Source organism: Hypanus sabinus, chromosome 2 (genome assembly GCF_030144855.1).
Source record: "Hypanus sabinus isolate sHypSab1 chromosome 2, sHypSab1.hap1, whole genome shotgun sequence".
Lineage (NCBI taxonomy): Eukaryota > Metazoa > Chordata > Chondrichthyes > Myliobatiformes > Dasyatidae > Hypanus > Hypanus sabinus.
Window position 1 is genome coordinate 156474377 of NC_082707.1, and position 12367 is coordinate 156486743.

The window sequence follows — 12367 nt, forward strand, 5'->3', positions numbered from 1 at the left end:
GTTAGCAGCAACCCATTGTTCACCAAACCTTCCAGAAAGCACACTTACTCACCATTCATGATCAGATCTCTACTTTCACACAATCGTTCCTGACATCTTACTTCATGACTTTTCATTATTTAGTTCTTCCTTTGTGTGATAGTGAAACATGATACAAATGGAGACCGTGATGGTTGGTGCTGCAATCTACTGGATCAGGAAGTATGTTTTGAATAAACTTGCTCATTTATTTGGGTATTGTTTATCTACTCCATGCATTTTAGTGCATCTTGGGAATTATCAAGCCTTTGAAACAGTCTAATTGGTGCTGGGAGATTTCTTCCTGCAACACACACTCTTGTTTTCAAGTCAGATATAATGCCAAATAAAGCCCTATTATTTCACTTACTTTACTGATTCTATTCCTGCTAATGTTTCTCTTTAAGGCCATGTTTTGTAATCAATATCTTTGGGAAATGTTACTTCTTAACATATGTCGAGGCAGATGCCATGAAATAATACTCATGTTTACTTTCGTATTTCCAATTAATGATTTACTTCTGAACATTGGTAAAGCTAACGATTGGTTTGGGAAGTGCTATTTCTCTTTTTCATTCATAGCTATCTCTCCTCATCAAAACTGAATTATCCTTCTTCATTACAACAAAGGATGAGTGCCCATCAAAAAAATTAAACTTTTAAAAATCTGCTTTGTGCCAATTGTCGTTGAGCTACCTGCTATTGAAGTAGAAAGTCCAGGAACCAGGGCAATATTGCTCCAAAAGAAAGGACTGTAGTTTGTTCATTACAAACAAAATTGCTGCAAGGTTAACTTGCAAGAGCAATGCACATTTTTTACAATATGTTAATTAATCTCCAGTGAGAAAAGAACATTGCTAAATAAGATATATCTAACTAATTACATGGCACAGTAATAAGCTAATCAATTTTAATTGACAAACAAAATGAGCAGTTTTATTAAACAATGTCTCATAATGACTTACCTAGACTTCATTCATGCAAATTTAAATATATAAATATTCATAACATTCAGATCAAATTGGCACAGTGTTTATTTTAAAATTGCATTGTCAATTCAATAACTTAATGTGTGTTTAATTTATAAGGATAGAAATTCACCTACAGTATGCTTATTTTTTCCTCAAGGGAACAAAGAGAAGAATTTTGTCCAATTTTAATGTGAGATACAACAGATGCTTTATAGCAAAGAGCACAATCTGTTTGTATGAGTTCTGTTACCAAGCTGATTGCAAATCCAGACATAAAATCCAAGTGTGCAGACCTAGGTCAAAATAAGTGGTTAACAAAATTGTTTACCAAGTGGAAATTTGGAACCTAGCTCACATTGTACAGTACTCTTCAGCTGAAGGCTGTTATAGGATCTTAGAAATCCAGATATGCTCTAAATAGACTGGAAGTAATTGTTGACTGTAAACTGTTGGCACTTTATCAGCATTTATGAGAGTCTCCACCACCAACAGAAGTTTTGCTCATGAGCAGAACATGAGCTTTCTGAACAGCCACAATGGAGAGCTTATAGTGGCCGTTTTTCAATGTACGCATCCAATAAGCAGCATAGAAATATAAGAATACTCAAATCATCTTAACTACACATTTACTCAAAGCTGATAGGAAGTTAACATTACTTGAGTGATTCTATTTGATTCTGTGTTGTGCTAGGATTTAAAGGTCTGCTTTCAAAACCCTCAAGTAACTACTTTGGAAACTTTATGATTTATTGAGACTTTGGCCATCAGTGCCTGTGACTTAGGCTCTACAATTGCCAAGTCGCTAGTCAATACATATGCATGCAGGCTCACTTGTGGGACACCAGTGCTTACTGGAAGAATGAGCAGATTATGACCTCAGTCAGTGTGTTGCTGATGTGACACCAACACAGGCAAATTGAACTTCATTGAGGCAGCTACTGCCATATACTAACCTTGCACAGCTGAAGAAGAACCTACTCTCCTGCAATACTTAAAGGTATCACCAATTGCTTGCAGAGTTACTGTTAATAAACTTATGCAGAACATTCATTGTAATAAGCTAGTTGTTCCAGATCTCACTTCAGTTTGTGAGATCTATCAGTGCAGAGCCAAAAGCAAGGTTTTAGTCAATCCTAATTGTCTTTTGATGTTTTGGTGCCGTCCTCCTAGAGTGCAACAGGACAGGGTGAATGAGGAGGAAGGCCACTGAACAAATAAGCTGTGGAACGGGGAGGAGGAGGAGATGATCTCTCATCATGAAGCTGCATTTGAGAACAATTCTTCTAGGTTCACTTAAGTGTGAAGCAATGATGAGGCAACTTTGGTTCAGTGAGAGGGCCTCACTAAAATATATCACAGCTGCTTTACCAGTGGCTCTTGAGCTTCCACGACAGCACAGAGATGCCGGATGATTCAGCCTGTGCTGTAATGGGAGTGTCAAACATCAGGTGCTGCGTTATCTGCAAATATTGCCTGAGAGCTGGCACTCACAGCCTCAGTAGGATTGCATCCACCCTGGCAATTTCTTATCATTGCAATGGCCCTGGGACTGCAGGTGGTCCTTCAGGTGGACCTGCTGCTGCAACAAGCACTTCACTGAGAAGAGCTCATCATAATTCTCCGCTGGAATAACTCAGCATCTGTGGAGGGAAATGCATAGTCAACATTTCTGTTCAAGCCTCTTCCTCAGGATTGGAAAGGAAGAGGGGAGACAGTCAATACAACATTGTAGGCCTTGGGTGGAGCAAAGCTGAGAGATGATAGATAGATAGTGAGGGTAAGATAGGCTGAAAGGGGGACTTGGACATGATGTAAGAAGCTCAGAGATCATTGGTAGAAGTGACAAAGGGCTGAAGAAGGTGGAATCTGATTGGGGAGGACAGTGAAACCTTGGAATACAGGGAAAGGGTGGGGAGGGGAATTGGATGGAAGAATTTGTGGGTGATGGGCAGATCTAGAGAGTAGGGGAAGAGAAAGAGAAGGGATATAGGGGCTGGTGGAATAAGCAGAAATGAAAGGGGACTGAAGGAAGTTGTGGTAACTTCTACTTTACAAAAAGACCACTCGACAACTTGATGACCAAAAGAGCATCTTTATCTGGGACGGCAAATGATATTTACAATATAGAGGCTTCCAGGTACCTCGTGCGGCCTGGGTGGAGGAACTATATACGATGCATATGAGGAGGGTAAAAAGAGCAGAAGTAAAGATTCCTCCGACCCCGGATCCTGCCTCTTGCTACCACAGCTTCCTGATTAGTATTAACTTGCTTTTAATAATACTCAGATTACAACAGAAGTGGTCAGCAGCAGTAGGAGAAATCAATGTTCATACCCCAGATTGAGACTATGAAGGCAGAATATGAAGTGCTGTTCCTCTAATCAGTGTGCTGGCCTCAATTTGATCTCCTTTGCTCCCTTGTGAGCAGGAGGCCGGTGCTCCTTCTTCCCCACCCTGTCTCTGGGCACTGGTACTCAGGGCGCTCCAAATCCCAAGCAAAGCTACGCAGAACACTCTGTGTTATTCATGGGCTGGGAGCTGCAAGTGTCAGCTGGAGGGTTGGTGGGCCTTTATCTCCACTCGTTTGTTCTTTATCCAGCTCCTGGACCAGTTAAAGTTGGCTCTCTAAAAGGCTAACAGGACAGAATTTTAGAATTGTAGGGAAGAGAGGTGGAGCAAGTAACTGGCGCACGATGCTGTAATTGGCAGTTTACAAAACAGATGAAATCCTGTGGTGCAATGAAATTGTGCTGCGCGAAGAAGGAAGAATGGTCAAGTTTCAGCAAACCATCACTTCAATGGTATCACTCCTGAATGTGGTCACAGGCTCTGTCGTGCAGCCTTCCACCTGTCTGTTCTGCCAGCATCATTGCCCATCGTATTGGTGAAGGGAATGATTGCAGTCTGTTTTGATGAAGTGCCTTTAGTGGCTGAGTAACTGGCTCTGCTTGTGAGCTGCAAGGTGTGGAAGTGAGGCTTGGGGAACTGGACAGTGGAGAATATAAATGTTAGTTGTAATTTACAGAGATTGTTGTCAGTGATGGGGAAGTGTTGTATTGAACAGTGGCTGAGGCTGGTCATGTTGCTTGTGAGGAATAACACTAAGGATGTAATCATTCATTTTGACCACTTTTACAGAGCTTGTTGGGACAATCCAATTAGGCCTTTGGACCTATCGTATTCAAAGCAACAGCTGTCAACCGGTGTAGATGGGGTAGAAGACATCCCTTTTTCTCTTCAGTTCTTAACTAACGGCAAATGCTGCATTGTAAAATAATGGATTCTCTTCTGTCTCATAAGAAACCCCACATTGCGTGGGTTATTATGTCGTGATAGATCATGTTATTGGATCATGATGCTGGCATCTGTTTTCATAAAACTGAGTTTTTCACACACATTGTAAATAACAAAAAATCTAACAAATATCAAGTCCTGAAGAAGGGTCTAGGCCCAAAACATCAACTGTTTAACCCTTTCCAGAGATGCTGCCTGACCGGCTGATTTCCTCCAGCATTTTGTGGGTGTTGCTTTGGCTTTCTGGAATCTGCAGACTTTCTTGTGTTAGCAATTATCTCATTATTCCATGAATAATGTTATTGAAATGATGTTGATAGTGTAAAACCTATGCACTGAAAATAAATATGTATGTAAAAGTTATATGATATGGTTCTCTTTCAGTAGATAGGTCCCTATGCACAACAGTAAGTTTATTTGATTTCAATATTGAAGTCTGTCAGAATTCACTGTATTTTTCTTTTGAATTCAGCATGAAAATGTATAGATATTATTTCTTTCCAACACTGGAGCAATCAATGTATAATGGACCATGGGTCAAGCCTTAAGTCCAACAACATTTAATGATTGCCCTGCACCTTGTTAATGTTCATAGCAAAAATGAGCAGGGAAATAGAATTGTTTGAAATGAAAAAGTAGATCAGATAATTTAGTATCCAGGGGATGAAAACAGTTTCCCAATAGCATTACCAGTTGTAACTGTAGGCTATGTGCATCTATACTCACATCGTTCTACAAGATGGACAGTAGAGAGCATCCTAACATGCTGCATCACTGCATAGTATGGAAACCGCACCACCGCGGACAAAACTGTCCAATGCATCACTGCAAAGAGGCCAGTAACATCATAAAGGATCCAACACACCCTGCTCACAAACTGTTTGTCCCACTCCCATCAGGGAGGAGGCTACATAGCATCCATTCCGGGATCAAAAACAGTTACTTTCCCCAAGCAGTAAGGCTGACCCACCCCTCCACACCCCCAGCACCACTACTTTATCATTTCCTGTCTGTCACCTTATGTATGGACACTCCCGTGTCTAGTGTCACTTCATAGACGTACAATCAATCAATCTATGTAAGTAAGCTAACTTAAGTAGTTATATTTATTGTGTTTTTTTATTATTGTATTCTTTATCTTATTTTGTGGCTGCATCGAATCTGGAGTGGGAATTATTTCATTCTCCTTTACACTTTTGTACTTGAAATGACGTTAAACAATATTGAATCTTGATTTGATGGATGGTAGTATTGAACAGATAACATTGTGCCATTGCTTAGTATTAGCGGATCCCAATTCCTGAGTAGCATGATTGGAGTTTCTTATAGTTCAGGATTATGTGAAGACACACCAGATGGTGAAAGAGCATTTTAAAAATTCAACGGGAAAATGTAGTCACATCAATGTTTGTCACACTGTCAGATGGAACAGGTTTTTAAGAGAAGGTGTTTATTCATGGCCTGAACTGCATCATTTTTGATGCTAAAATTGCTCTATCATGCAGCCATTGGTAATTCAAATAGTGTTGAGTGACATTTGGGAAAACAGCTTGCATCAGACCATGAAGTGATGTAACAATTCAGACCACATTTTTCATTAAAATCGTTCCTGCTGAGTCTTTGTGTTTAACTTCCCCATTTCCTAATTTGAGTAAATTTGAAACAAACTTGCCAAGTGTATCTTATATTAGTTTTCAAGTGGAGTCATTTAACCTTTTCCCAGATATACGATGCTTTAATTTAGTTGTTCAATTCATTTGCTTTCATACCTCATGGAATTACCTCATCAATTTTGATGAAAATTGCGCGCTAGCACTAAAGTAACTCCTCCCATTAATTTACTATTGTGTCTAAATTCTTGCAATGTTTGATGCACTGCTTTATCAGCCTCTGTACATTCATCCCAGACAAAAAGACTGCAATGCTTTAAAGCTTCCTACCTTGCACTTTCCTGGCCAATGCTATACAATGGCGCCTTTACGTTTGTCAAGCTTCAAGAGAGCTTAGAAGTCAAATGTAGAGTATCCCCCTAGTTAAAAGTGATAAGGCAACGTTTGCTGATGGCATGGTCAGGACACTTGTGTTACGTCTTTGAACTTTAGCAAAAAGTAGGTTACAAAGATTATTCTCCTATTCCTAGCATCAAAACAAAATTCCTTGGTTGTTGTAACTAGCCTCTGCAATTGTACATATGTCATTTCTTTGCTACCTCACTAAGCTTAGTTGGATACATATGGAACCATGGTAGTGTAGTGGTTAGTGCAAAGCTATTACAGCTCAGGATGTCGTAGTTCAGTGATCAATCCTGGCATCCTCTGTAAAGAGTCTCCATAGGTCCTCCCTGTGGAATTATAGGTTTTCCTCAGGTGCTCTGGTTTCCTCCCACAGTCCATAGATTGGATCATTGACTTAGACAAAGGGTAGGTTAATTGGTCATTGTAAATTGTCCTGTGATTAAGCTAGGGTTAAATCAGGGTTGTTGGGGGTTGCTGGAGCAGCGCCGCTCAAAGAGCAAGAAGGGCCTATTCCACACCGTATCTCTAAATCATTAAAAATAAAATAAATAAATATTCATCTGTCTGATTCAGATAATAGCTTGTCTTTCACAGAACCTCAGTGCACAAATTTCCAGTTTCTCTTTATGATTCAGGTAGAGCAAAAGTGCATAGTTCAGGTCTCCTTAAATATTTAGTTCCTCAAAAATAGATCTGAAAACAACATTTCATCAATTTTCGGTGGGGAAAATTAAAATTAGCCCGTCATTGGGCTAAGGAGGGCAATGTATGCGGGTTTCAGGAAAAGAACTATAGAGTATATCCCTATGCTGAACCTAAATTACCTGCAAAATTTAATGTTTATTGGCTGTTTTGTTACTAAGCTGTGTGCAGGATACAAAGAGCATTCTATTCTATTAGATATCTTCAGATTATCCTCTAGGATTTGAGAAAGGTATGAAAATACAATGAAGTAATTTAAGTACTAATAGTTTAAATCTCCCTGAAATAGTGGTTATTTCTCTGCTTACTTATCCATACATGCTAGTCTTTACAGTAACTGGCCCAATTCCTGAGACCTGGTTATAAATACTAAAGCTGACATTCAAGAGTAGACCAAGAGAGGGCAGTGTTGTTGGAGTACTATTTTTCACTTGAAATGCTATTCAAAGGCTTATTTATTCACTCTGATAAAAATGTCAGATGCCATAGCATCAGTCTGCAAACATACAAGTTGCCTTGCCCAATATACCTCATTCAACATTGTCAAAAGAGTTTGAATAAGACATCTATCTTTAATTGCCAGCACTAAATCTGAGGGATACGTTTTTTACACAAAGAATAGTTGACGTCTGGAAGGTGCTGCCAGAGGAGGTGATGGATGAGATACAATTACTAAGTTTAAGTGGGACTTAGACAGACACTTAAATAGACAAGGCATTGAAGGATACCGTCTCACTCTAAGCAAATGGGAATAGTGTAGATGCGTAAAATGTCGACATGGGTATGTCATGTTTCTGTTCTGACCAATTCTATGACTATATCATTGTATTTGCCTCTGCACATTTGGTTGCATTGGCATCAACTGGGCAATCAAATAGTCCTGCATGTGATTAGATCTGATGACTTGGGGCATTTGTCCTTTGTTATCTGATCATTTTTGTTTTTTCATTGTGAGATCCTGCTGTGCAGAAGTTAACTGCCCACAATGTCTAGATTTCAAAACTTTTTAATTGGCTGCAAATCACTCTGAGATCTTGATTTTTTTTTTTGCAAAGTACATGTGTCTTCTAATTTTCTGTGGAAATGTCAGCATGTTGGTTCACTTAGTGATACCAAGAATTCAGGGTGAGCATAAATGTCGGAAGGCTTCAGTTATACCCATGTTACTTGAAGGTGCAGGTCAGAACACCAGTTAGTCTTCAAAAGGTTTAAGAGATTTCCTGCTAAGCCCTTCCCCTCCAGATAACAGATTTGTATAACACAAGTCCTTATTTCCCTGTCCACTCCAGTAGAGATCATCCAGCATCTTTGCCGAAGGGCAAATCTCCATCACTGCTCTTCTGGTTCAGAGAAATAGCTTGAGGCTGCATCAGAATAAAGATCTCTTGCATTACAACTTCTTCAAAGAACATTAGAGATTTCTGACTATATAAACCTTTACCTTTTACCTCTAGTAATCATAAAAAAATTAAAGGATAGACATTTTGATCAAGTCAGCTTACAGTTCAGATTTTTTAATTAATTCATACATTGCAGAGTTTTAATTTCAGTAAAAAGCTTTTGGTATAAAATACCTCATAAGGAACTTTTATTAATCTGTAAAACTTTTCACCTGCTCACTAGATTTTGATGAGAAAAGAATGATAAACCAAGGCTTTCTAATGCAAGTAGATTCCTCAAGGTGAGATGCATTGATGCCAAAGCTGTCAAACGATTAAAGTTAACTCTGCTTTGCTTAAAATACCAATAACAGATATCCATCAATCGGTGCACAAATTTTAATGTTCACTTTGTTCTTTGTGATATTTTGCTTTTTTCAATGGGGATTTGAAGTCTGAAATCCTCAGGATATCAAGGAGAATAAAACAAGATATCTCACCTTCAGTTAGTCCTTTCTCCTCTTATCTAAATCTAAAATATCACACTGACAATCTTCCTTTGATCATGCATAAGACACAACAAAACCTGAGGCAGATATTAACACCAGGGAACATTAAATATCATTACAGGAATTTGACAGGCTAAAGCTTGTCAGAATCAACATTGTCTGTGTAATTTGTCATATGTAACCTACATTCTTGCGTTTGATAGCTACTTTCAAATATTAGTTCATTGTAATTAATATTTTATGACCTTTGGTGAAAGATTTTCATTTTGCTATTTGCAACAAGAAATAAAATTTATTATCTTAATGCACATTGTTATCTGATGGTTACACCCAGGTATTGAGAAGGATGTAATAAATCAATTTTTGCAATCTGCTTCTTAGACTCTGCTTGACAATGCAAGGGAATCCTTCCCAAAACTCCACACGTGAACTTTGTGGTTTTAATGATTAATTTCAACTAAGTACTGAGGAGAAGTTCCACTAATGTTTTGTAGAATATAGTTTCTGCTTCTTAAACGTTCCCTCAGGATGAAGGATAGCTTATTTCTGCTCTGGTTTGGAGAGTTCTGAGGTGATTAAAGGGGGTAATGTGGGAAAGGAAGTGACTGACAGAACAGGCAAGTGAGCAGTCCATGACGTGGTGATCCTCTCCCACCACAGGTACAGATGCCACCAATGCATCACCTCAGCACATTCTCAATACCTTCACAAGAGCTCCTACTCCACTTTGGGCAGGGTGTTAGTGAAGAGGTCATATATATTCAAGGAAGCTTTGAGCAGTTCAAATTTTTTCCTTGTACGCCTGGTAAATTGCTTTCTTGACAGCTTGGAATAATGTCTGTTTCAGAAATGGGACATATGAATGACGTGGCCTGCCTAATGTGGCAGACTGAGTCTAACAATGGCATTGGTGCAAATGATTTTGGTCTGTAAGGGGATGCTGACATTGTTTCTCTTATCCTTCTAGTGAGTTTAATATAAATATTATCTGATTACCACAACATGACTGCTGAGACTCACATGACTATGGTTCTGAAGTAGAATTACCACAAGATTTTATCATATGTTTGCGGTGTTTTCCCAGTGTTTTGAGATACCTGCTGCAGGTAGTCCAGGACTCTGAAGCATATAGGAGGAGCCTTGGAGTGGGCCTAATCTTGAGAATGGATGGGAGAGTGCTCCATTCTAATGTACCTGTTAGAATCAAGGCTATATGTAACTCAGAAGACGAGCTTTGGAACAGGGTTGTTACATACCTTACATACAAGGGGGCTTATCATAGCGGGCCTTACACATGCCTTGCAGCTGACAGAATAAACATTCACCTCTGCTTATTCAACGAGAGGAGCATGTTAGTTTGATCCCATTGTTCTGCTAATCTCAGGGCAGCACTGTTGGTCTAGGGTTCTGGGAACCGAATGTCATCCTGATCATTCCTGACTTTTACTGGATGTCTGTGCTTGGTGAGTATTGGGAGGGCAGATGAGCATTTAGCAACAAAGTGCTCTGTCGACATTTATTCTGAAGGCTAAATACATGAACACTTGGAGTGGTCTGTGCTCTCTCTACCAGGAAACATCATTCAGAAGGAAGAAAGGAAGTAGATTTTCAGAGAAAATAGAGAAGTACTTTTAAACAATCAAACATATATTGGTGCAGTAAAGCAACGGGTATCCTATAGAACACAGAAGGAAAAGCCCTTCGGCCCACTCTGTACCAAGCATGATGCCAACTCAAACCTGCACATGGTCCACTTGTCTAATCATGTGCCTATTTAAAAGCCTCTTGAACACCATTTTCATATCTGCCTCCGTTACTGTCCTTGGCAGCACATTCTAGGCATCTAATACTCTCTGTATTAAAAAAAACTAGCCCCATACATCCCCTTTAAACTTCCTCCTTGTATCTGACTCTGATTAGGTAAGGTGTCACCAAAACATTCCAGTCATTTTGAAGTTAATTTTTGTTTATGGTTTTAGGTTGTCGGTCTCCAAGACAGCATAGAAATTTCAGGAATTGTGGAAATGTCTGCCCACTGTCTCAGAGAGGGGAATTGACCATACTTTGGCAGTCTCTTGTTCTAAGGTACAAGGCTAAGGAAGTCAATTGGGTGCAAATGTCTGAATGACCATTCTGCTGCAGCTGGTCAGAGCAGCACTCTTCATGGTATTACAAGCAGATGGGTACATGGTATTACAAGCAGATGGGTACATGGTATTACAAGCAAATGGGTACATGGTATTACAAGCAGGTGGGTACATAATATTACAAGCAGGTGGGTACATGGTATTACAAGAAAGTGGGTACATGGTATCACAAGAAGGTGGGCCCATGGTATCATAAGCAGGTGGGTACATGATATTACATGCAGGTGGGTACATGATATTACAAGAAGGTGGGTATATGGTATTACAAGAAGGTGGGAGTGATCAGCAATAAACACTGCTTGATATGTAATACTTGCCAAGATTGCAAGAATTATTTTCTGGGCATTGACAAACACTATTGGAACATCATCGGGATCTCCCTGCTCAGGGTATGGCTTAGCAGTGAAGTTACAGCCCAGTTGTGGCTTGTGCGGTGGAGAAGTCTGTGCTGATCTCTCAGTGGAGAACTGACAAAAGCACACTCATTTCGGCTGTGAACTCTGCCTGCTGCTTTGCTGATTTCATGCTGGTAAGATTGTGACCTGAAACAGACTGGTGCTTACAACTCAGGCTCACCTTCCTGTCACCTGCACTTACAATGTTCAGACTACTTTCAGTCCCTTCATGAATTGCTCCAAAGACTACCTGGCTGAAAAACATTTGGAACTCTCCTATTCTTCCCGTGACCCATCTGGATTTGGAGTTGCAAGTAATGATTCAGATTAGCATGGCCCAGAGTGCTTAATACAGTTGACATTTAATCCCTGGAGGCACATTTCTAAACTGTTTAAAACCATAAACAAAAATTAACTTCAAAATGACTGGAATGTTTTGGTGACACCTTACCTAATCAGAGTCAGATACAAGGAGGAAGTTTAAAGGGGATGTATGGGGCTAGTTTTTTTTAATACAGAGAGTATTAGATGCCTAGAATGTGCTGCCAAGGACAGTAACGGAGGCAGATATGAAAATGGTGTTCAAGAGGCTTTTAAATAGGCACATGATTAGACAAGTGGACCGTGTGCAGGTTTGAGTTGGCATCATGCTTGGTACAGAGTGGGCCGAAGGGCTTTTCCTTCTGTGTTCTATAGGATACCCGTTGCTTTACTGCACCAATATATGTTTGATTGTTTAAAAGTACTTCTCTATTTTCTATGAAAATCTACTTCCTTTCTTCCTTCTGAATGATGTTTCCTGGTAGAGAGAGCACAGACCACTCCAAGTGTTCATGTATTTAGCCTTCAGAATAAATGTCGACAGAGCACTTTGTTGCTAAATGCTCATCTGCCCTCCCAATACTCACCAAGCACAGACATCCAGTAAAAGTCAGGA